The 22,402-nt window shown below is 41.7% G+C and overlaps 1 protein-coding gene across 3 annotated transcripts in view; it reads right to left on the bottom strand.

Moving 5' to 3' along the window:
• Positions 1-22,402, bottom strand: part of LOC124612295 (potassium voltage-gated channel protein Shaker) — a 1,192,356-nt gene that overhangs the window by 140,537 nt on the left and 1,029,417 nt on the right. For 2 of the 3 annotated variants that reach the window (XM_047140405.1, XM_047140403.1), the window contains exon 8: positions 8,161-8,295. The exons of the other annotated variant lie outside the window; for it this stretch is intronic. The gene's annotated coding sequence lies outside the window, so the exon portion shown is untranslated. The remainder of the gene's footprint in view (positions 1-8,160; positions 8,296-22,402) is intronic. 3 annotated transcript variants of the gene reach the window in all.

Here is a 22,402-nt window from a genome sequence, read left to right as displayed (position 1 = left end):
TAGCTTTGTTCTCTGTCGTCAAAACTGCCACGGGTCGCCACCTGTCCTGCTTTACAGAGAGAGCTTGCGAGCTTCCGCCCTCGACGTTCTGTGACGTGGCGTGGCGTGGTCACCGTGGACGTCCAACACCTTGTCGCCTGTTCGTGGGTTCACCGTCCTTCGTCCGCTTTCCGTAGATCATCACAAATTAGCCGTCCAACTTCACCGAGATGCATGTTCCCAGGTACTGGGCTACAACAATCTGCCTTTCAATAAAGGCCCTTACATCAGTGGATTTGTCCATTTACAGACCGTGTCGCCGATATAATAATGCCGCATTTTTTTCTGAGTATGTCTGAAGTCTTATTGCCGTCGGGCGAACTTCACTTCATCATTGCTTGTAAGAGATGAGACTTATGTTCACTTAATTTCACTCTAGAGACGGGCTTTAAGAGGCACTAAGGTCCCTGAGTCTATCTCCGACTATTTTGTTCTAAAATTATTTTATGGCATATGAGCTAGTGTATTAGGAACTTTGAATCGACGCCAGGCTTGTGTATCCATTGTGTTTGTGGGTTCCAGCTGTCTGACGGTGCAAAGAATCTGGTAGATCTTACTATGTTAGTACACTACGTGATCAAAAGTATCCGGACACCCCCAAAAACATACGTTTTTCATATTGGGTGCATTGTGCTGCCACCTACTGCCAGGTACTCCTCATCATCGACCTCAGTAGTCATTAGACATCGTGAAAGAGCAGAATGGGGCGCTCCACGGAACTCACGGACTTCGAAAGTGGTCAGGTGATTGGGTGTCACTTGTGTCATACGTCTGTACGCGGGATATCCACACTCCTAAACGTCCCTGGGTCTACTGTTTGAGATGTGATAGTAAAGTGGAAACTTGAAGGGACACGTACAGTACAAAAGCGTACAGGCCGACCTCGTCTGTCGACTGACACGGGTCGCCGACAATTAAAGAGGGTCGTAATGTGTAATAGGCAGACATCTATCCAGACCATCACACAGGATCCACTGCAAGTACTATGACAGTTAGGCGGGAGGTAAGAGAACTTGGATTTCATGGTCGAGCGGCTGCTCATAAGCCACACATCATGCCTTTAAATGCCAAAACGACGCCTCGCTTGGTGTAAGCAGCGTAAACATTGGACGACTGAACAGTGCAAAAACGTTATGTAGGGTGACGAACCACGGTACACAATATGGCAATCCGATGGCAGGCTGTGGGCATGGTGAATGCCCGGTAAGCGTCATCTGCCAGTAAAATCCGAAGGCTGTGGTGTTATGATGTGGACGTATTTTTCATGGAGGGGGCTTGTACCCCTTGTTGTTTTGCGTGGCACTGTCACAGTACAGGACCTTATTGATGTTTTTTAAGCGCCTTCTTGCTTCCCACTGTTGAGGAGCAATTCGGGGATGGCATCTTTCAACACTATCCAGCACCTGTTCATAACGCAAGGCCTGTGGCGGAGTGGTTATACGACAATAACATCCCCGTAATGGAGTGGCCTGCACAGAGTCCTTCCTGAAATCTATAGGACGCCTCTGGGATGTTTTGGAACGCCGACTTCGTGCTAGGCCTCATCGACCGACGTCGATACCTCTCATCAGTGCAGCACTCTGTAAAGAATGGGCTGCCATTCCCCAAGAAACTTTCCAGCACCTGATTGAACGTATGCCTGTGAGAGTGGAAGCTGTCATCAAGGCTAAAGGTGAGCCAATACCATATTGAATTCCAGCATTACCGATGGAGGTCGCCACGAACTTATAAGTCATTTTCAGCCAGGTGTCCGGATACTTTTGATTACATGTTGTATATTGATCGCTTCTGAACTGGTATCTCTAAGATGCAGCTCTATGGTCTCCCAGTATCTGTTCCCTTTGAATATCCAAATAAGACACCTGTTGTGAACTATTTGCAGATTCCCTATTCGTCTGTGCCGTACCTATATACGCGCCACGTGCCCGGAACGGAACTAGGTGGCATTGAATCTCGCATTTAACAGGGGTCATAAATCTTTGGGTCACCTATGTATAGCTTCAACTGCAAATTTGTGCCAGATATCGCATCACAGCCAGCTTTACCGCTTATCGCAGTCAATCACCTTAATCATTCCATCTGAACACGCCTGCAGGCATGACTCAAATTTTTAAAATAATACCACCATTAAGATAAACGTTTACTGTCACTGGCGTTAACATCTATGATATCCATTCACTATTAACAAAAGTGTTCCTCTCAGGGTTTGTGGAAATAACAATACTGGTTAAACGGAGTCGTTGGGGACCGTGTCTCGCGTAAATCTAATCCTGGCCTCACACAAAGTTTCAGTTGTGAGTGCATATTCATTACATTGCAGATTCAGAACAGGATTGCACTGATATCATTTGATGTCACTGCATCATCAATGATTTAATCCCCATCAATCTATTCATTTAGTTTCAGTACATTTAATTAATTTTATCTAATTTTTGACATTCATGAGGGTATTTTTGATCCGTCGTGCAACTACAAAAATGTGTGATTTTTCCTCCAGACGGGTTTGGATTTATTTATGTAAAACATCATCGGTGGCCTGTAATTAAGTTTATTTACATTTTGATTTGCTTTTTAGATCAAAAAACAGTTCGTTAAGAATAGGCTGGTTTGTGCTTACGGTGATTTTTCAGCTGCTTTCTCACTTGCATCGGGAAATGCCTTCTGCTAGCACATCGTTGTTTTGCTGTGTTAGACACTGATGATTTTCGTCTACTTTTTAGATGTTCTGTAGCACTATGAATTTCTCACCACGCACTTTTACGCACACCACTGAATTCTATTTGTTTTCGTACTTCAAGTATGTGTTGTTTGTGTTCTGTAGTGTTGCCAACATAACCTTTCCACTACTTTGTCTTTGACCTACAAATATTCTTTTTTTAAATTAGATTATTGTATGTGTGTAATGTAGGAGTAGAGAAGAAATAGCGATGGAGATTTTATTTTTATTTTTATTTTTTTAAGTAAACCATGATGAGAAGACATAAGTATATAGCAGTGTAATGGAGTGCGTGTTAGAGGAGGAGGTGAGGAACGAGAGGTAAAATGAAACTGTGATTGTGGGAGGGGGTGAAATCACATGAAAAAGAAAAGAGCCTTTTCCATCCTTCACCCCCCCCACTCTCCCACAACCCCCACCCTCCCCCCCACCCCTCACAGACAGTTTCATTTCACCTCTCGCTCCTCACCCTCTCCCCTAACCCTCACTCCATTACGCTGCTATATACGTATGTCCACTCATCATGGTTTCTCGTCCCAAATAAATAAATAAATAAATAAATAAATAAATGAAATAAAATAAAATCTAATAGAATTACACAAATACTGTAATCTAATTTAAAAAAGAATATTTGTAGGTCAAAGATAAAGTAGTGGAAAGGTTATGCTGGCAACACTACAAAACACAAACATCAACACATACCTGAAGTACGAAAACAAACAGAATACAGTGCCGTGCATAAAAGTGTGTTGTGAGAAATGCATAGTGCTGCAGAACATCTAAACAGTAGACGAAAACTGTCAGTGTCTAACACAGAAAAACAAGGACGTGTTAGCAGACGGTATTTCCCGACGTAAGCGAGAAAGCAGCAGAAAAACCACCGCAAGTTCAAACCAACCTATTCTTAACGAACTGTTTTTCGACCTAAAAAGCAAATCAGAATGTAAATAAACTTAATTACAGACCACTGATGATGCTTTACCTCAATAAAGCGAAACGCGTCTGGCAAAAAAATCACGCATTTTTGTAGTTGCAACGACAAATGAAAAATATCCTCATGAATTATAAAGCAACTACGGACACTATGGCACCACACAAATGAAGAATTTAATTTTTGACAGTTTGTGTGCAGCTTTACTTACACATAGATAACGTTTGTGCAGTAATTACAGCAGTGGCTGTGGGAAACCGTCTAAAATCTGACTCAGGCTTGTTAGCGTACTACAATAATGCCATATTACCCCACGTGACACAGACTAACACTTCAAGCATGCAGCCAGTCACTTTGCGTGTCCCTGCACGGAAATTCATTCGACATCTGGCAGCAGCTTTATGCAAAACAAGAAACACGATATGTAGAGTGAGAATTTCTCTCTTTTATTGCCTAAGCAATACAGTGTCTTAGCTTCAGAAAGAGAACCATTTATAAATCTTGCAACGATGACGCTAATTAATACAGGACGCCATCCTGTTATGAGCCGACTACCTAACTAGCAAATCAGTATTTAACCTTTAAACAGCAACTGAAAATTTTGCTGCACAAATATGTTAGTACTGCGAAAGACACTATCACATTCGCTGTATATTATCAAACTATGTGAAGGAATCGACTTAGGGGGTGATGGAATTTGTTCAGTACTTGCATGTGTTAAGAGTTTTTGAGTGGGCCTAGTTTCTGCCAAAAGCGACGAAGTGCGCTATGGCAAACATGACTAATATTGATGAAAGGCTCTCTGTTTCCAGCTGGGTGGCGGTGTTAAAATACTATGACGTTTCGAAGAGTGTCATACTCATCATCTTCAGGTGAAGTGCCGAGATATTTCATAAGTCGTAATATTTATGCTAGCGTTATGCCCCCTCCACCTGACTAAGGGCGGGTGGTTTCCGCCCGATTGCCGGGCGCGGAGGAAGGTGGGGTGGGGTGGGGGGTATGAAGTTGCAGTGGTGGGGGTAGCGGGTGCGTCGCTCGCGTCTCTGTCTGGGCATTTTGGGTGCGTCTTGCGTTCTGGGCGGTGTTGGGCGCGCTCTCGTCGTCGTATTGCCACCGACGCGGGACTGCATGCCACATTCAGTTGGTATGTTTCGTCTCTATTAGCCATATTATCTCGAATCCTTAGTTCAATATATTACTTAATAACGCTGTCCCAACTGTCGGCTGCTTGGCGTAGCACATTTGTGTTATGAAAGTCAAGGGTGTGGTCTTCTCTGATGTTATGCTTCGCTGCCAGCAATTTCTCTCTGTGTACCAATCGTACATGCCTTATGTGCTGCTCATAGAGTTTCGAAATATATGGCTGCCTTTGACCAATGCACTGGTGGCTAAATTCGATGGCGGTGCTGTTTATCGCAGATACGTTCAACTTCAGAGCGTTTTGCGCCGATCCAAGATACTCTTTCGTTTTAGGTGATGGTTGGGAGATGGTTATTATGTTGGATTTTTCAAGTAGGCTTCCAATTTTGGCTCAGAGCGATCCTAAGTACAGAAGAAAACTGACTCTCTCATCTTCTTCCTCCTCTTCCCAGTTTGCTGCATATTTTCTCTTCTTGAATGCCCTGCTAATCTGTGCTTCACTGTACCCGTTCTATCGAATACTTTATTATGGTGTTGTGATTCGGCTGGATGGCTTTTGTTTATCACAGATGACCACGCCAGTTAGCACTGTCTTTCGTTGCGCTGGATATTGGCAGGCTCCTTGAAAAATCCAACATAGAAACCATATTTCAACCCACCGCCTAAGGCGAAAAAGGACCCTGGCTCTGCGAAAGACCCACTAGAACTGAACATTCCTAGCATATACAGCCGCGCCTGTGAATGTGGCCACCAATACAATGGGAAAACGCAGCACTGTATTTCAGAATGCTGCGAGTGGAACACAAAATTGTACATCACCGATAGAAGGCACAGCCTTTGACTTTCAGAGCACCAAGGTGCTGTGCCGAGCAATCAGCTACAGTATAATTAAGGAATATATTTAAATGCGGATTCACGAGAATCCGGTTAGTAGGGATCCAGGATACCAGCTGAGTGGAGCATGGACTCCTGCGTTAACGACAATAAGAAGAGAGCGCGCTGAGAACCATCCAGCACGAAAGACGCATACGGCATATCCAGAAAGAGATGTGAACAGTGCACCTGCTACCCCTACCACTGCAACTTCATCTCTCCTCTCCTCCCCGCCCCTTGGCCGGAGAGCACCCAGCCACCCGGTGCCAAGTGGGATGGGCACAGCGCTAGTATAAATATTACAGCTTCCGCAGTATCTCCATGTACATGACACTGATTATATCTCTGATGATGTACGCAGCTCCCATCTGGGGATATGCAGCTCCTACACGCCTGCAGATCATACAGAACAAAGTGCTACGCATCATTAGCAACGCTCCACGCTACACATGCACTGTGAATCTCCACAAATAATATCGCCTTGAAATCCTCAACCAAGTACTCAAGAAACACTCCACACGACTATATAGGAATTCGATACACTCTACCAATCCTTTCATCCTTACTTTGGGAAACAATGATCACAACCATAGGCGGAAAGACAAGCGGCCAAGGACTCTACTACCTAGGGCATAACCACCAATTGTAAGCTAACATAAACCCACAAGCGACTACATCGGCAAGTCCCTGGATATCAGCAACATTGACGGGATATGCTAGCTGTTATTAAAGCCGCCCAACGGGCTACAGCAAGGAAGCCGACAAGCTCGCACACTAACGCACAAACAAATCGCCAACACTACCCTACAGTGTGAATCCGATATATGACCTATCGGACACAAAACGATGATGAACCTAATTTTTACAGGACCGCTGACGCTGACCGAGAAACCAACACCAGCACCCAGCAGCAGCCGCCGAGTAACACCACCGCACAACGTCAAAGGTATCGACCTGTGTGATACCCACTATTGACAAAGCCTACCCTTGCATGACGTGTCGCAGGCAGGTTTTTCTTTCCCTTGGCACTTTTTTCCCCTCTGCCCTTCAAACCGCTACCCTACGTTCAACTTTCGGCCCAATCTGTCACCAGATGAGCGCGTATTAATGGTGAACCTTAACCAGACGCACATAAACATCGCAGTACCCACGTCCTGCGAGACCTCACTTTAGTGGATACTAACTCTTATGCAGAGATGGCAGCAGACTTTTTGTGTTGGTCACCATGCCGGTGTGGTTTTTTTTTTTTTAAAAAGAAAAGTATCTCGACACTTCGCCTGAAGATGACGCGTAGGACACCCTTCGGGATGATGCAGTGTTTTCAAACTGGCAACCGACTGGAAACCAGAGACCTTTTGATCAATGGTATAGACCACATTCACACATGATGTGAATCAAAACTTTAAGTCATTACTGGGGGCTGGCGGGAAGATAACAAAATGTGTCAGCAGTTTTTATTGTTGCAGCCGAGCACGGAATCAATTACTCTGACCCAGAGAAACTCCTTCTTACTGAAGTCTACTTCTCCACTTTTCTAAAAGATCCCAAAAGATGTTGTTGAGGTTGATGAATAGATCAAGATATACGATGTAATATACGTTTCTCTGGTGGGTATTGGGGGGCAGTTAGGCATTCAATCTTGGAGATTAACACTTCCCAACCAGTAAAATTTGACAACTGTAGTTTCGTCCGCCTCAGTGAGCTGAACCAGACTATTTCATATCTAACTTCACATCATCTTCAAAATTAAACTAACTTAGACATGTAAGAGAATGAAACAGCCAATACTAAAGCTTGGACGTGTTTTACAATTTTATTCGTTCATTAGATGTCGTTACGGATCCGTTGTTGGCAGTTATTACTTCTTGTAGCACTTAGGAATTTAATCTGACTTTACCCTCTTCGTTTCAGAACAACACAAATTGTTCATTATATGTGAGCTGCTGTAATTCCAAGAATGCGGTAATCCAGCTGCTCAGAAAACTACGTTGTTAAAATAAATATCGAAGAGAAGATCGATCACGAGTGATAATACAGAGTCGTAAGTTTTCTATTTAAGATGATGAGGTAGAGTACTCTTGCTATCATATAATTATATGAATTGCTTACAGAATTATTCATTTTATTTACAATATTAAACCTCTCTTTCCGAGTGTTTTATTCTTCACTGCTTTTCCACTACTAGCAGCTCAAATATTTATAGTGTCCTTCAATCGTTCTAAGTTGCAGCTTTCGCACATCAATGTATGCGAGTATTATTTTTAGTTTCGTTCTCGAAGAGCACCGCCTACTGAAATTCTGGTATAAGATGTAGGTTACCGCTTTGTATGAGTACTTTTCTGGTTGATAGTTTTCAGATTTTTGACAGCCTTAGGTGCTAATGAATTTGTGAGACAAGTAGTACGTCACCGTTCAGCGAATGCGCCCTATGTATAGTATGGATAAAGTGAGCGTTGTGTACCTTAGGCTGTCCGGATAGACCTCACTCCGCCTGTCGCTGCCCGGATCCTTTCAAAAGATTTGGCTCGTTGCAAATTAACGATCTCTTCGCTTCTTCTTTCTCATATATACGCAGTAAGGAGGAAGAACTGTGATCCTGAAAAAGAGACCAATAGAACGTTTCAGCCTACTGCTAACTCCAGGCATTTTCGTTACAAAAATTGTTCGGAGAACCGTAAATCACCACAAGTAATTCATTAATAATATGTAATGCTTAACAAGCCACCATTGATTGTTTTGTTAACATTGTTTCGTCAAACACGTTTTCTAATCGTATTGGCGGAGGTAATCCTTGTTTCCCCAAAAATGCCCGCAGAGAGCTGTTCGGGATCGTTGCATAACCAACTCATTGTTGGGAAACACAATGTAGCAAATCTACTATAAAGCCATGAAATGCCTGATAACGTTTTTTATAGTCGATGAATCGTTTATTATTTTTTTTGTTTTGTATGTCCTTCTGAAATAAGAATCTTCAAATCGTAAGTCTTTTTTGTTTACAAGAACAGCCATCCGCAAATGCAATTAAAGGAGCTGTAAAGTGTTGGGAAGATTATGCGCTTGCAAACTTAAAATATGGGCTGTTGCATAAAAAACCTTTACGAAAAGACCAGAAAATTATTCTGAATTACCGAATATCTCATGGTTTAGTGGCACTAAGTTATGATGAGAGCAAATTCTGCCTTGGCGCCAGTAAAGGTCTTTTGTGATTGCTGAGTCGATCTGACAACTGGCAATTACCATTGCGTAACACGAGCTAATTCGGGGATTATTGCAAGGAGGGAGGGGGGAGGCAGGCAGCTCGTGTTAGTTTCGCTGTGAATGAGATGTAGCCCTGGTTACATGTGCTAGTAATCAGTATCCATTACATACGTTTCGCGGGGCAGTAAGTGCATTTGGTTGTGAAGATAACTTTCTACTGGGAGAGGGTGGGGGGGGGGGGGGGCGGCGGCGAGGGACAGCTAACTTCCAGTGTCTCACGCTCGGTTCGCCCTTAGAAATATGTTCTTCGGCATTCCAAGATGCGCGTGAACTTCTCTGGTCATTTACTATTAGCTGACCTCTGACCACTTGCTAGCTATGAAGCATGACTAAGCAAATTCTGCCCTGAACTGCATCAATTTCGTCGAGAGGTGAAAGAGCGGAATAATAGTTCCCATGAGACAGCCAGCATCTCTGCAACCGCCTTTGAGCACAATTACAGGACTGTTTTGTTGTTGGAGAAGCAAATACAAGAAAGTGAGATTGTTGTCCAAGACAGTTTATAAACTTACATAAATCATGTATGTGTGTGCTTCCCATATGTCGTCCTAAAACACTGGACTGATTTCAACCAAATTTGGTACTTACATCTCTATCTGACACATAACTCAGGAACATCTGGAAGAATTTCAGCCAAGTTTGGTTTATACATGACTAATTATTTGTATGAACATACTGTAGGAATAAGATACTGCTGCTACCCCAAGGGTCGGAGTTGTGATAAGACTGGACGACATGAAAAAATGACCTGTTAGAATTTCTTGCCTGTATTTAATTGTATCGAAGTACTCGCCAATGTATGATACGCAACCTGTCTCTTATGTAGTTCTGTGCGTCACCCATGTCACGGGAATCAGTGCTGCAGTGAGCCAATAATTTTGTTAACGTGTTTCAGGGCCAAAGATCACATCACATGCCGAATACCACAGATACATTTAACTACCTCTCTGGTGTCTCATGGTGTAAAACAGTGGAGAAGCGGATAGGTGCCGGCAACAGCTCTTTTTCTTCAACTGACAATCAGTTACTGCTACCAATATGCTTCTACGAAACGGAAGTCTACCGGTAAGATTTAATGGAAAGGAAAAAAGTGTGAACTATATGAAATACATATACAGGGTTACTCATAAGTACCTCCAGGGTTTCAGAAGACGAAAACTACAAGACATACAGAAAAAAAGACACATGTCAATGGACAGAGCACATCTCCAAATTTGTAACTGACATTAAATATACTCAGTATGGACACAGTATGTGACGAGACCGACGTTATAAGTGCGTGCAATTCAATCAGACCGCTCAGGCGAAGATGCTACGGCAGTTCGCTTTGGAGGTCTGTTCACTGACTTGCCTACCTACACCGGCGAACTAATTCTATGAGAGAACGCGAAACGAACGATTTTTCTACATGTTCTGGAAAGTCTGTATGCTAGTGTAGCTACACCGAGGCACATATTACGAATCGAAACTTGAAGAGATGCTCTATCCGTAGTTATATGTGATTTTTGCGTTTCTCTTGCAGTTTTCACGTCTTCTGAAAACTCGGAGGCACTTACGAATAACCCTGTACATGTGTGGAATATGTGTGACATTTGCCTCTGTGAGCGAAGCTATGGGAAAAAATTCAGTCTGTAGACAAGTGAGTGGAAATCTATTGCAGTCATGGCACTGTTCTAACTGTATGGTATGTGTTATGTGAGACCATTACTTCAGGGAGTAAATTTTTCACTTTTCAATAGGTACTTGTGACGGATTCACCGCTTGTTTGACTAGAAGGCAGTATTTTTTACAGTGGAGTTCTCATACGAACTTTCGAGACAGGACGATATGGAGGCAGAAGGTAAGTGGAGTCTCTGATTGTAGTATTTCATTATATTTATATGCATATCTGCGAAAACCGAAGGGGATCAACGGTGCTGTGAAAGGGCGAGAATCAGTATTAGCACGACAATTACCTAAACGAAGCACAGTCAACAGGTAGCTTTCAAAAGAAGAGTTACGATACACACGTTCATGTTCTCATTTATGAGACATTTTGGAGTTCTGTCTGAATCTCGGGCTCGTTACTCATGTGAACTACTTCTCCAGCTTCATTGCGTGTGCTGACACACGCTTCCGCATACACAAGAATTTCTAAACGTTCGGCTTTTGGAGCAGCAACTGTTGACAAGAGGTCGCTGTCATTCCTATTATACTCTAACACTGTGTACCACATTGTCTCGGTTTCGAAACTGCAATTGCAGTAACGTACTCACAGGGTTTACAGTTTTCTCAAAATAGTTCAAATGGCTCTAAGCACTATGGGACTTAACATCTGAGGTCATCACTCCCCTAGACTTAGAACTACTTAAACTTAACTGACCTAAGGACGTCACACACATCCATGCCCGAGGCAGGATTCGAACCTGCGACTGTAGCAGCCGCGCGGTTCCGGACTGAAGCGCCTAGAACTGCTCCGCCACAGCAGCCGGCACAGTTTTTTCTATTCATATTAACTGGATTAAACAATTGATTAAGAACACAGCAATCATCGATGTGGCGTTTACTTGCCACATATCATTGTTCCTCAAAGGATTGCTCTCAGTACAAATCTTTTAATTTTTTTACGTATTAAAGAACGGAGCATCTTTCATCGGGATGGGTTTTCCATAGTCTTGATATCTTTCGTATACCGCCAAAAGTGGAAAGTCTGTACTCCTGTAGAACTCCACGTTATTACAGTGACATCGCATCATTCTATGGATATGTATAAAGGTAATCAGAATGGCATATATGTGACAGAGTATTTTCAGCTGACAAGGAGATCCCACGGCAATCGGATTTGTGTAGTTTTTTATATTTATGATAAGTGAAGTTCAGATTTTATCCCAAAGTGCAATCGCACCCAGGACACCTTCGTGGCAGGCGACGATTCTACCAAAGAATGTAATTAGGCTGTTTAGGTTTTTATATTGGTAACGCCAAGTAGCGCTCTGTATGAAAATCACTGGCTGCATGTATAATTTATTTAAGGGGACGTTTCATATGTCGACCCTTAGCCGAGGATACCTCACTGAAATCTTCTGATTTTTTCTTGTAGTTTGTGTAATTAGTGCAGCTTTTGTTTATTGCTAGCGCGTCATTGTAGAGAGAATTTCCTTTGTAGTTGTAGTTTTTCATTCTTGTACAGTAAAACAGTTGTGGCATGCATGTAGATTTGCACCAAGTATTTCGCGGCTGCGCTTGCAATTAACGAGATATTATTTTCAATGTTATGTTAATGTGTTTTCTTATTTTACTCTTCAAATTGTGTTTTTCTGTGTTGTCGTGTGAAATATTGTGGCAATAATGGCGTGTGAAAAACGTAATACTAGGCTCCAAAGTAAACTGAGAAATGACAGTGAAGACGAAAGCAGTGTGTTAGCGCCGCCGAGTAATGAATTAACTAATGTTCAAAATATTAAATTGGTAATTGTGCATAGGGAAACGGAGCGGGCTGCAAATAATGGTGTAGGCAGTGAAACAATTAGTGAACAGGGAAGCATTATCGATCGATAGGTCGGCAACAGCTTGCCTCAGGAATCCGAAATGACAGGACACAATCTTGCAAATACTGTAGATTCAGGTTTTGCGTCCTCGCCGTTTTCTCAAATAAGTCGAGACATATTTTCTGCTTTTCAAAATGCGAATATTGCCGGTTCAAATGCATTGCCGAATAGCACTGAGGAACATGTTTCAGACACCAGTGCATTGTTATTACAATTAATGCAACAAATGGGACAAAAGCTTCAAAAGTTAGACACAATGGAACAAAATCAGAGACAAACACAGCAAAAGCTTCAAAAGTTAGACACAATGGAACAAAATCTTCGGAAGTTAGACACCACACTTGAACAAACACGTGAAGATTTAACTATTGAGTTACATAACACTGAATCGAAACGTCAAAAAGTCTGTAATGACGTAAAAACACAAATTTGTGAGCATTTTCAACCTATTTTTTCGCGGCATGAAAATGCATTACAGAATCACGAAGCAGCCATAAAAGAACTGCAAACTATTGTTCATGAAAATCACGACACCTTGCAAGCTAAAATTGACTCAGGTGCATCTACCGATTCGGTTACGCAACTTACAAAAACTCAGGAAAACTTAAAGGACACAGTAGATTCGATTTCAACACAAATAGACACTCTGAAACTTGGTTCAGAAAAACACACTGAGGAAATGTGTTCACTATCGGAGAAAGTAGCCGAACTTTCGGATCAGTTCACTAACTTATCTACAAAGGTAGATGATGATCTGAATTACACAAGACCCATAGCCTTCACTGACACAGAAGAGTATGAACAAATTAGAAAAGTCAAACAAAATCAAAATCAAATCAATACACAGTACAAAAGAGAAATCCGGGAAGTACAAGATCAGTTGACGCAGGTAATACAAGAATTACATATTGCAGAGGACACTCGCGCTCCAATACGGGAAGAGGGACATAGAAATACGGAACAGCCATAAAATAATAACACGAGGCACTTCGGAAATTATGAAAGAAATTGGCAAGGTACACCGAATTTTGAGATGGAACCGCTGACACGACGTAACAATGACCGATATGCTACTCGCCGACACGATGATTTGACTTTAAGCTGTTCATTACTACTCGTAAATTCAAAACATTTAAGAATTCTGGCAACGACATTTATCCACAAGCGTGGCTCCATCAATTCTCTCATTGTTTTCCTCCCAACTGGTCATTAGAGCACAGATTAGAATTTATGTGTGGCTACTTAGAGAATGAACCAGCTGAAAGAATGCGATCGGTCATTCACGATTGTCACAGTGAAGGAGAATTTTATCATGCCTTCGTCTCAGCATATTGGTCTCAAGCTACACAAGACCGAGTAAAACATAGCATCATAATGATGAAACATTTCGAAAAATCTGAATTTTCCAGTCTTGTGAAATATTTTGAAGACATGTTGCACAAGAACGAGTACCTGTCAAACCCATACAGCCCCTCAGAACTCATCCGCATTTGCTTAATCAAATTACCTGAACATTTACGACATACTATTTTGGCAGGACGTTGCAAAGACGACATTGCAGGGACTCTTACAAGAATTAGAAATTGACACTGACAATCGCAGAACGCGAAAACAGGAACACAACAATTACAGATCACATCCGTCACAATTCCGCCATGAAAGAAATAATAACTGGACACGACAAGGCTATTCTTACAACGCAAGTCGTGAACAAAACAGACACCACCCATATGACAACCACTGGCAGAGTAATAGTTACAGAGAAAGATCGCACTTCCGTAATTATGAATATGACAGAGATAACCATAGAAACAGACAACATGGAAACCAAAACAATTATTATCAAGGGAGACAGAATAACTTCAGACGCAACAGTTCAGCGCGCAGTTACGATTCCGGGAGAAATTCTCCACCAGATGACCGACAAACAAGAAACTATGTAAACTACCGACAAAACGACAGACCTGAATTCCATCAGAACTGGCGGGATTCAAACAGAACAGGGCACTCTCGACAAGGTGAATTTGTAGAAGTTAGGTCTCCTAATCCCAATAACGACGCACACCAACAAAGAGACAGACAATGACTCACACCGCAGGCAGCCACGTGCGCCGGCTGGCTCAGGGAAAAATTACATAGACGCTAACCTTGAGAAAAATTACAGTATTCTTTACCGACGTATACCACATGATAATTGCGTCGAAGTTGAAACACTGTGTACTAGGAAGAGTAAAGGTTTACACCACATTTCACATGTAAAACCGTTTATTGAGAGATAATCTGCTTTTTAACTTTGTCTTTGCCATATAACTTTTCACTTTACATTACTAGTATGCTTTGTCAGACTTAGAATCTGTTAACATGCAACAATGTTTGAAGTTAACTATCCAGTCAAGAACCAAGAGAACTTATTTAAGCAGAAATTACGAATGCATTGTTATTGTGAACAGACGACACAGTGTTATTGTGTGTGTACATTCTTGCTTGTTAGTTGCACGATTACGTAACGACTATAAGGCTCACATACTTAGAACATTTACCAGTACTGCTAATGAGATTTTAATGCAACATTTTGGTTTGCTTGAAAATACGTTCTGGATTTAAAGTACTTTCTGTGAGGTACCAGATGACACAGTGGTTAGTTTATGTGACAGCTACACGATTTTATCACGACGCTACTAATGAGTGACAATTTACAATGTTGCTTTTGTGGTGTTTCTGTTTTATATCTGCACAGTTTTTCTGAATTATTCTGGAAAGTAAAACATGTTTTAGTAGTAACTTTTGTGGCATAGCTACAATGAGACAGCCTTTTCCGTAGCACAACAATACGTTACAGCACAGTACTTTCTTCATCACGGCAATAAGCGTAATAACTAAGATATCTATACGCAAAGCATTTCACTTTTGTTTATCATGAGGTAAGTACATTGACTTCTGCAGAACTTAGCTTTCGGAGGACGATAACTACGACACTTCCACAGAGATTATCTTACAACAAGACGCACAGTTTAGCGCTACAGTACATGTATTTGAGTGATTAATTTTGCACTTAAATCATTTATTTTTAAAGATATTTGCAGTACAATGATACAAAGGTTTTCCGTGATACACTTCATTCCATTGCTGTAATCTGTAACACCTGAGGGTATAATTACATTAATCCTCAGGGGGGTACACGCTTACTTTGTGTACCATGTGTCTGGCAAACACAAGGAGCCCTAGCTAATATGGTATACTTTACACATCAGTACCATTTCTCTAACACATAAATTACACAGGTATCTGATCATTTAACTGAGAGAGACAAACATTATTTTTTACTACGTCCGTGACAGATGTTTATGCAATTACACAGCTGGATCATTTCACAGTTATGAAATTGTATTTTGTCTGTACTGTGTGCACCCTTCATATTTTTCGGAACCATTGTGATACTATGAGAGCTTTGAATGATGTATTTGGTATGGGATCATGATTTTTAAAGTACGTTTGAGGTAGATGACACTATTGAAATGAGCAGAGAATTTTTTTTAGGTTTTGAAATTATTTGAGGAAGCTACGACGGTTTTGAGAATTGACTGAGATGTTATGATATTATTACGACGACGATGTGTATTATGCTGTTGAGAAATGTTTATGATCAATAAGCCGGCCGAAGTGGCCGTGCGGTTAAAGGCGCTGCAGTCTGGAACCGCGCGACCGCTACGGTCGCAGGTTCAAATCCTGCCTCGGGCATGGATGTTTGTGATGTCCTTAGGTTGGTTAGTTTTAAGTAGTTCTAAGTTCTAGGGGACTGATGACCACAGCTGTTGAGTCCCATAGAGCTCAGAGCCAGTTGAACCATTTGAACCAATCCCTTCACAGGAATTACATACATAATTTTTGTCAATGACTGGGTAACTTATTTAGTAGTGTAAGTTAAGGTGATGCATCACCCTTGTGGTAAGATGCGACATAGGTATTAAACATGGCCATTTTTACTGTAATATTTTTTCTGCTTGTGGGTTTGTCATGTTTAGGTATAAGTTATTGCATTTGCTGCTGCTGCTTGCCAGGCATAGTGCTACTAAATTTCACTTTGTATTACTCTGTGAAGCCAGTTTTACTACTGATTTATTTGTCTTTTTGCTGCGCATTGGCTCATATTAGTGATAATGTTGCATTTGCTCTCCAAATTTAGATTTACTGCTGCTTGCTTTGCCAATTTGCATTTTTTGTCATTGCTGTTTGTGTTAATTGTTTTGTGCTGCTGCATTGTCTCATCCCTTAGTTTATGCATCTGAGCTCAGTAGATTTAAGTTAGCTTAAGATGGGGTAGGCTATACAAGAGAACGAGTTGTGATGAATTGGAAGAAATGGATTGAGAAGCTATAAGAAAATGGTCTAACCAAAAAAGCATTTTGAAAGAGGATGAATAGAATACACAAAGTAGGCTTAGATAGGACTTTTTGGGAATAATGATGAACGAAGGGAGATCTCCATGCAAAATACTTCAGTAAAACAAATCCTGTCCTTTCCTTTTGTGTTATCCCTCTATGTGTTTGTGTACCCTTGTGTATTTGTGTTCTTCCTGTCTTTATGTGTTTAGTTAATAAGATCTATGTTGTAGAATTTTTCCAGTACTAAGCTACATTCACTATGATGAGGAATACTGTTATCCTCAAATATAATTTGCATTTATAATATGTCATTTTCTTTGTAAAGATGTTTACACATTATTAATTCTGTTCTGTTTCAGTTCTCATGTGTGAAATTAATGTTTCGAAAACTATTCTCATTATTTTATTTATTTACTTATGTCATAATTCGTGTAACACTGATTTACATGTTTATTTCTATTCTTTTGTAAAGCCTGTACTACTACAAATGTTATCTGTATTGTTATGTTCTTTAATGATGTATTTTGTACCTTTGTTATTGTATTCTCATGTTATAATATTGTAATTGACACCAGTTCAGCAAATTAAGTAATTTGTAAGCATTCATTTCACTGCACACATTTCTGTTGGTCATAGTATATGCACAATATGTAAAAAAAAAAGACTGTTAGTGCTCCCACGTGTGTTGATAAGTCAGCAAGGGACTGGTTAACAGCATTGCTGGTTCTAAGGACAATTCCAAAAACTTTGTGAGTATACAAGTGGTGGTTTATGGACTTGCTATATTCTCCGCAAGACTCTTCGATGGTGATTGTGCACCTGCACAGTCGCAACAGTTGGTGGCTGGCCGTCTCCACAAGGACTACAGTGGGTCTGCATCTTTGATGACTCACCAATACCATTATTTCTACAAGGACTGCACCTTTGATGACTCACCAATACCATACTCTCTACCAGGACTACAGTGGGTCTGCACTTTGATGACCTACCTACCAATATTCTTCAAAACTTCGACTGACTCTGCTGTGGGTTTGCTCTGTTGTGGCCCATTACTTGTCTGCATGTCAAGAGTCAGCACTGTCTTTCTGTTGGAAGGACAACACTACTTCTTCAAGACTGCATGGAAATCCACTACTTCCGTGTGCATTTTCTTTTACTGCTCAGACTTTGAGAAAAAAAAAACACTGCAATTTTACTGTGATGAATGATCAGGACTGTCTTTATGGACTGTGAGAAAATTTTAGCTTTTGACCAACATTGTATCAATAAGTGTGTGCATTTGATTTCTTTGTTATTGTAATTATGAAAATTTTTTTCAAATCTGTATTGGCCGCTGCCTAAAACTATTTGTAAAATTTTTTGTGGGGAGCATGGGGGCTATGTAAGTAGGCTGTTTAGGTTTTTATATTGGTAACGCCACGTAGCGCTCTGTATGAAAATCACTGGCTGTGCTGTGTGCAGTCTGTGGCTAGTTTGCGTTGTTGTCTGCCATTGTAGTGTTGGGCAGCTGGATGTTAACAGCGCGTAGCGTTGCGCAGTTGGAGGTGAGCCTCCAGCAGTGGTGGATGTGGGGAGAGAAATGGCGAAGTTTTGAAATTTGTGAGACTGGATGTCATGAACTGCTATATATATTATGACTTTTGAACACTATTAAGGTAAATACAGTGCTTGTTCTCTATCAAAATCTTTCATTTGCTAACTATGCCTATCAGTAGTTAGTGCCTTCAGTAGTCTGAATCTTTTATTTAGCTGGCAGTAGTGGCGCTCGCTGTATTGCAGTAGTTCGAGTAACGAAGATTTTTGGTGAGGTAAGTGATTTGCGAAAGGTATATATTAATGTTAGTCAGGGCCATTCTTTTGTAGGGATTTTTGAAAGTCAGATTGCGTTGCGCTAAAAATATTGTGTGTCAGTTTAAGCACATTCATGTATAATTTTTCTAAGAGGACGTTTCAAGAACAACACTACTTGATGAGATAAGGGATCTTATTTTATGGTATTACAGACGTTAGAAAAATTTCAAAGTTGATTTTCTCGAGAATTATTGAGAGTTGCATCGAACTACTGCGGCAGATTGTTATTTTAGTTCTGAACTTTACGTACCGTAAATATAAATAATTATAAAAATCGGACAGCCGTGTGGTTCCCTTGTGAGCCGAATGCCTTACGCCACAGCAAAACCTTTCGGAAATTATGTCTGAAACAGGTTTATTTATGTTAGTTTCAGTCCTATGCCCTGAAGAATAATCTTTAATTGTGCACAGTAGTTGTAGTAGGTGTACGTTTAACATTATGTACGCTGCGCTTGACCTCTAAAGCGGCTCCTAGACGGTCCGTATTATTGCTCAATAATTATAGCTTTGCAATAATTTCGAATGTTTGTGTTTTAGGTTGCAAGGTTTCGCATAATACTAAATAGATCAAAAGAATTTTGAAATACACTGGCGGAAAAAAATCGTACCACCAAGGAGTTATGCGACATAATCGAAAGTTGGCAGGCGTGTTTCTTCATTTGAAAGATGAAGTCTATTCAGTTCATGCCCGTCAGATAAGAGTGACACAAGTATCGCCACTATGAGGAAGCAAATCAGATTCGCGTTAAATACGGTCGTGAGCGTTATCTTTGAGATTGGACGCGGTGAGTTGATGTCAAGTCAAGAATGCCTATAAGGCTATAAAGACGCCATTATCAGTAACGGACTATCTTTGAACGAGGGCGTGTAATTGAGCTACGAGAAGCTGGATGTTCCTTTTGGGGTATTGTAAAAAGACTTGATAGCAATGTAGATATTATACGTGATGGACGAGCATTGTTGGTGTTGGATAATTGCACCGCGGTACTGTCATGGGACTAACACGTAAGGACGGAGGAGGTCCGTGACGTCAGAGTTCCAGCAATCACTTCCAGCCATGACGCCAGGAGTAACACCGCTGTGTCTCGCTGGAACATCGGAAAACTGGAACCTCGTCCTAGGAAGCGGACATACTCGCCGTCAATGGTCGTCTGGGGTAGCGCAGTGCCGCGATTCATCGCTGATCCTAGGGCGACGTCGTTCTTTAGCCATCTTTGCTTTCCAGTCACGGCACCAATAAAAACAGTCGTTTGTGTTGGAATGCTAAAGTCAGCCAACGTATGGGACAGTAATTCCCTATCTTCCTGCGGCTAGTTTAAAATGGCTCAGAGCACTATGCGACTTAATTTCTAAGGTCATCAGTCGCCTAGAACTTAGAACTAATTAGACCTAACTAACCTAAGGGCATCACACACATCCATGCCCGAGGCAGGATTCGAACCTGCGACCGTAGCCTGCTGCTAGTCTCCGACCAAAGGCATTGGATGAAACAGAATGTTGGAAGGAGACTATTACTTGTTCTCGGATGGCAGGAAGAGACGTGAAGAGGTTGTGGTATGCTTGGTGCACTGTAGCACGATCCTCCATTGTCGTGCTCAGGCATGATCGACTGCAACCTCGATGACGACTATGTCTGCCCTATCGTTCGCATGGAGTTCCATATTGGGCCACTATCGCTTCTGAATGCCTTACAAATCTGGATATTGTACGATTCGATCAGCTGGCCAAATGGAGGCCCACAATGAGGCCCCTTTCAAACTCCGTCAGGTCCTGATAAGGCTCTCTCGCAGGAATACGCGGCCTCTTCGCATCATTCACAGTGTCTCTCAACATCCGACACTGTTCGCATCCCCTTCTATAACCCATAAGGTGTAATAAGAGCTGCAGACTACGAAGTTACATTGACATTCGACCGTGCCTTCTGGGTGCTTCACGTTCTTTGTCAGACATTCTACAGATACTTACCAAAATTATCACCAACCTGTATCTTAATGACTACACACAATGTTTACCTCAGCGATGGAAACAGGCTTAAACTCATGTTTGAGATGTGAAAAAGTATATCTTCAGATGTTGAAGGAAACTAGTTTTAGATATATATTTCCCGTGTATCAGCTTGTGGCCTTTACATGTTATCATTTTTGTCAACTTGTTAAAAGGTGTAGAGCACTGTCTTCAAAAGGCATTTATTTGTCTTATGTCCACATACCATGCAACTCGAAAACTACTGAAAAGGGAATTTTCACCAATCGTATTTAACATTACTTTCTCAAAATCGTGTAATCTGACATCCTTTGCACATCCTAACCGACATGAAGACCCTCTGTATTTGGCATCGGTGAACAGTTGCAGATGTATCGTGGTCATGGTACTGTCGTTGCCGTAACAACTCCCCATAGTGCTGTTGTGCCATTTTTACCGCGGCCCCTTACACAAGACGCCTATCGCCCACCTCTGCTTACGTAAACCCATCCGTACTCTGTTACTCACGGTTTACGTATAACCAACACCGCCGAGACACGGTTGAGGAGCGGACAGTTGAATTCCGGTGAAATGGATAATAGGCGTTAACTGATTTGTTAACAGCGAGTATCGTGGGGTAAAAAAACTGTTTTCTCCGGAAATGCGATACACTTTCACATCACACACACGTGATGGAATATATTCTCAGTGACCTATAATCAAATACATGGTTGGGGTAACTAAGGGAAAAGACAACAGTGTAAGAGGCCAGTCGAGAACAAAGCTTACTTACAGCGAAGCATGTAACAGCGAATTATGTGTACGTATGTTGGAGTGGGGAGCAAGAGGATTGGGGAGGTGAGAATTATTAACGACCAGTTACGTCCATGCACGAGTCGTAAAACAAAGTAATCTTAAAATTTTATGGCACAGAAATTCAGATGGTTGATGCGTTAATTGAATCACTTTTCAGGTGAAATTCAGGGCATCAACGTGCGTATTTTTTGTATTTGCCAAGGAGCAGGTGGTTCGTGGGATCACAGACGGCTTTCCGAAGTCTAGAGGAGAACTGTGAATTTTTGTCATTGGTACGTTTTCACTGCAAGCGACTGCGGCTTTTACCTTCGAAACCTGTGTAGACAGATGATCAGCACGTTTCACTTGTTGAATGAACTGAACGGGTACTGACGTCACGGAGATACATATGGCTATATTGAAGTATCACTCTCTAACACTGAAATAATGACATTCTTTCTTTCTTTCTTTCTTTCTTGCGCTTGTGCCTTTGTCCCGCAGGTACGCAGGGTCGGCATGGTTAATCGGATTTGGCAATGTCGGATTAAGGGGAGGACGGATGCCCTTCCTGCCGCCACCCCGTATTCCCCAGAACGGAATTGGTGTACCCCAACTGTCTGCGACTAGTTCAAAAATGGTTCAAATGGCTCTGAGCACTATGGGACTTAACAGCTATGGTCATCAACCCCCTAGAACTTAGAACTGCTTAAACCTAACTAACGTAAGGACATCACACAACACCCAGTCATCACGAGGCAGAGAAAATCCCTGACCCCGCCGGGAATCGAACCCGGGAACCCGGGCGCGGGAAGCAAGAAAGCTACCGCACGACCACGAGCTGCGGACTCTGCGACTAGTGTAATCCATGGAATAATGCGAAAGTGTTCAGATGTCTGCGAGCCATGTAACTGAGGCGGGACCAGCCCGG

This window comes from Schistocerca americana, chromosome 4 (genome assembly GCF_021461395.2).
Source record: "Schistocerca americana isolate TAMUIC-IGC-003095 chromosome 4, iqSchAmer2.1, whole genome shotgun sequence".
In the NCBI taxonomy this organism is placed as follows: domain Eukaryota; kingdom Metazoa; phylum Arthropoda; class Insecta; order Orthoptera; family Acrididae; genus Schistocerca; species Schistocerca americana.
The sequence above is the reverse complement of the archived record's forward strand: the minus strand, read 5'-3'. Positions and strand labels throughout refer to the sequence as shown.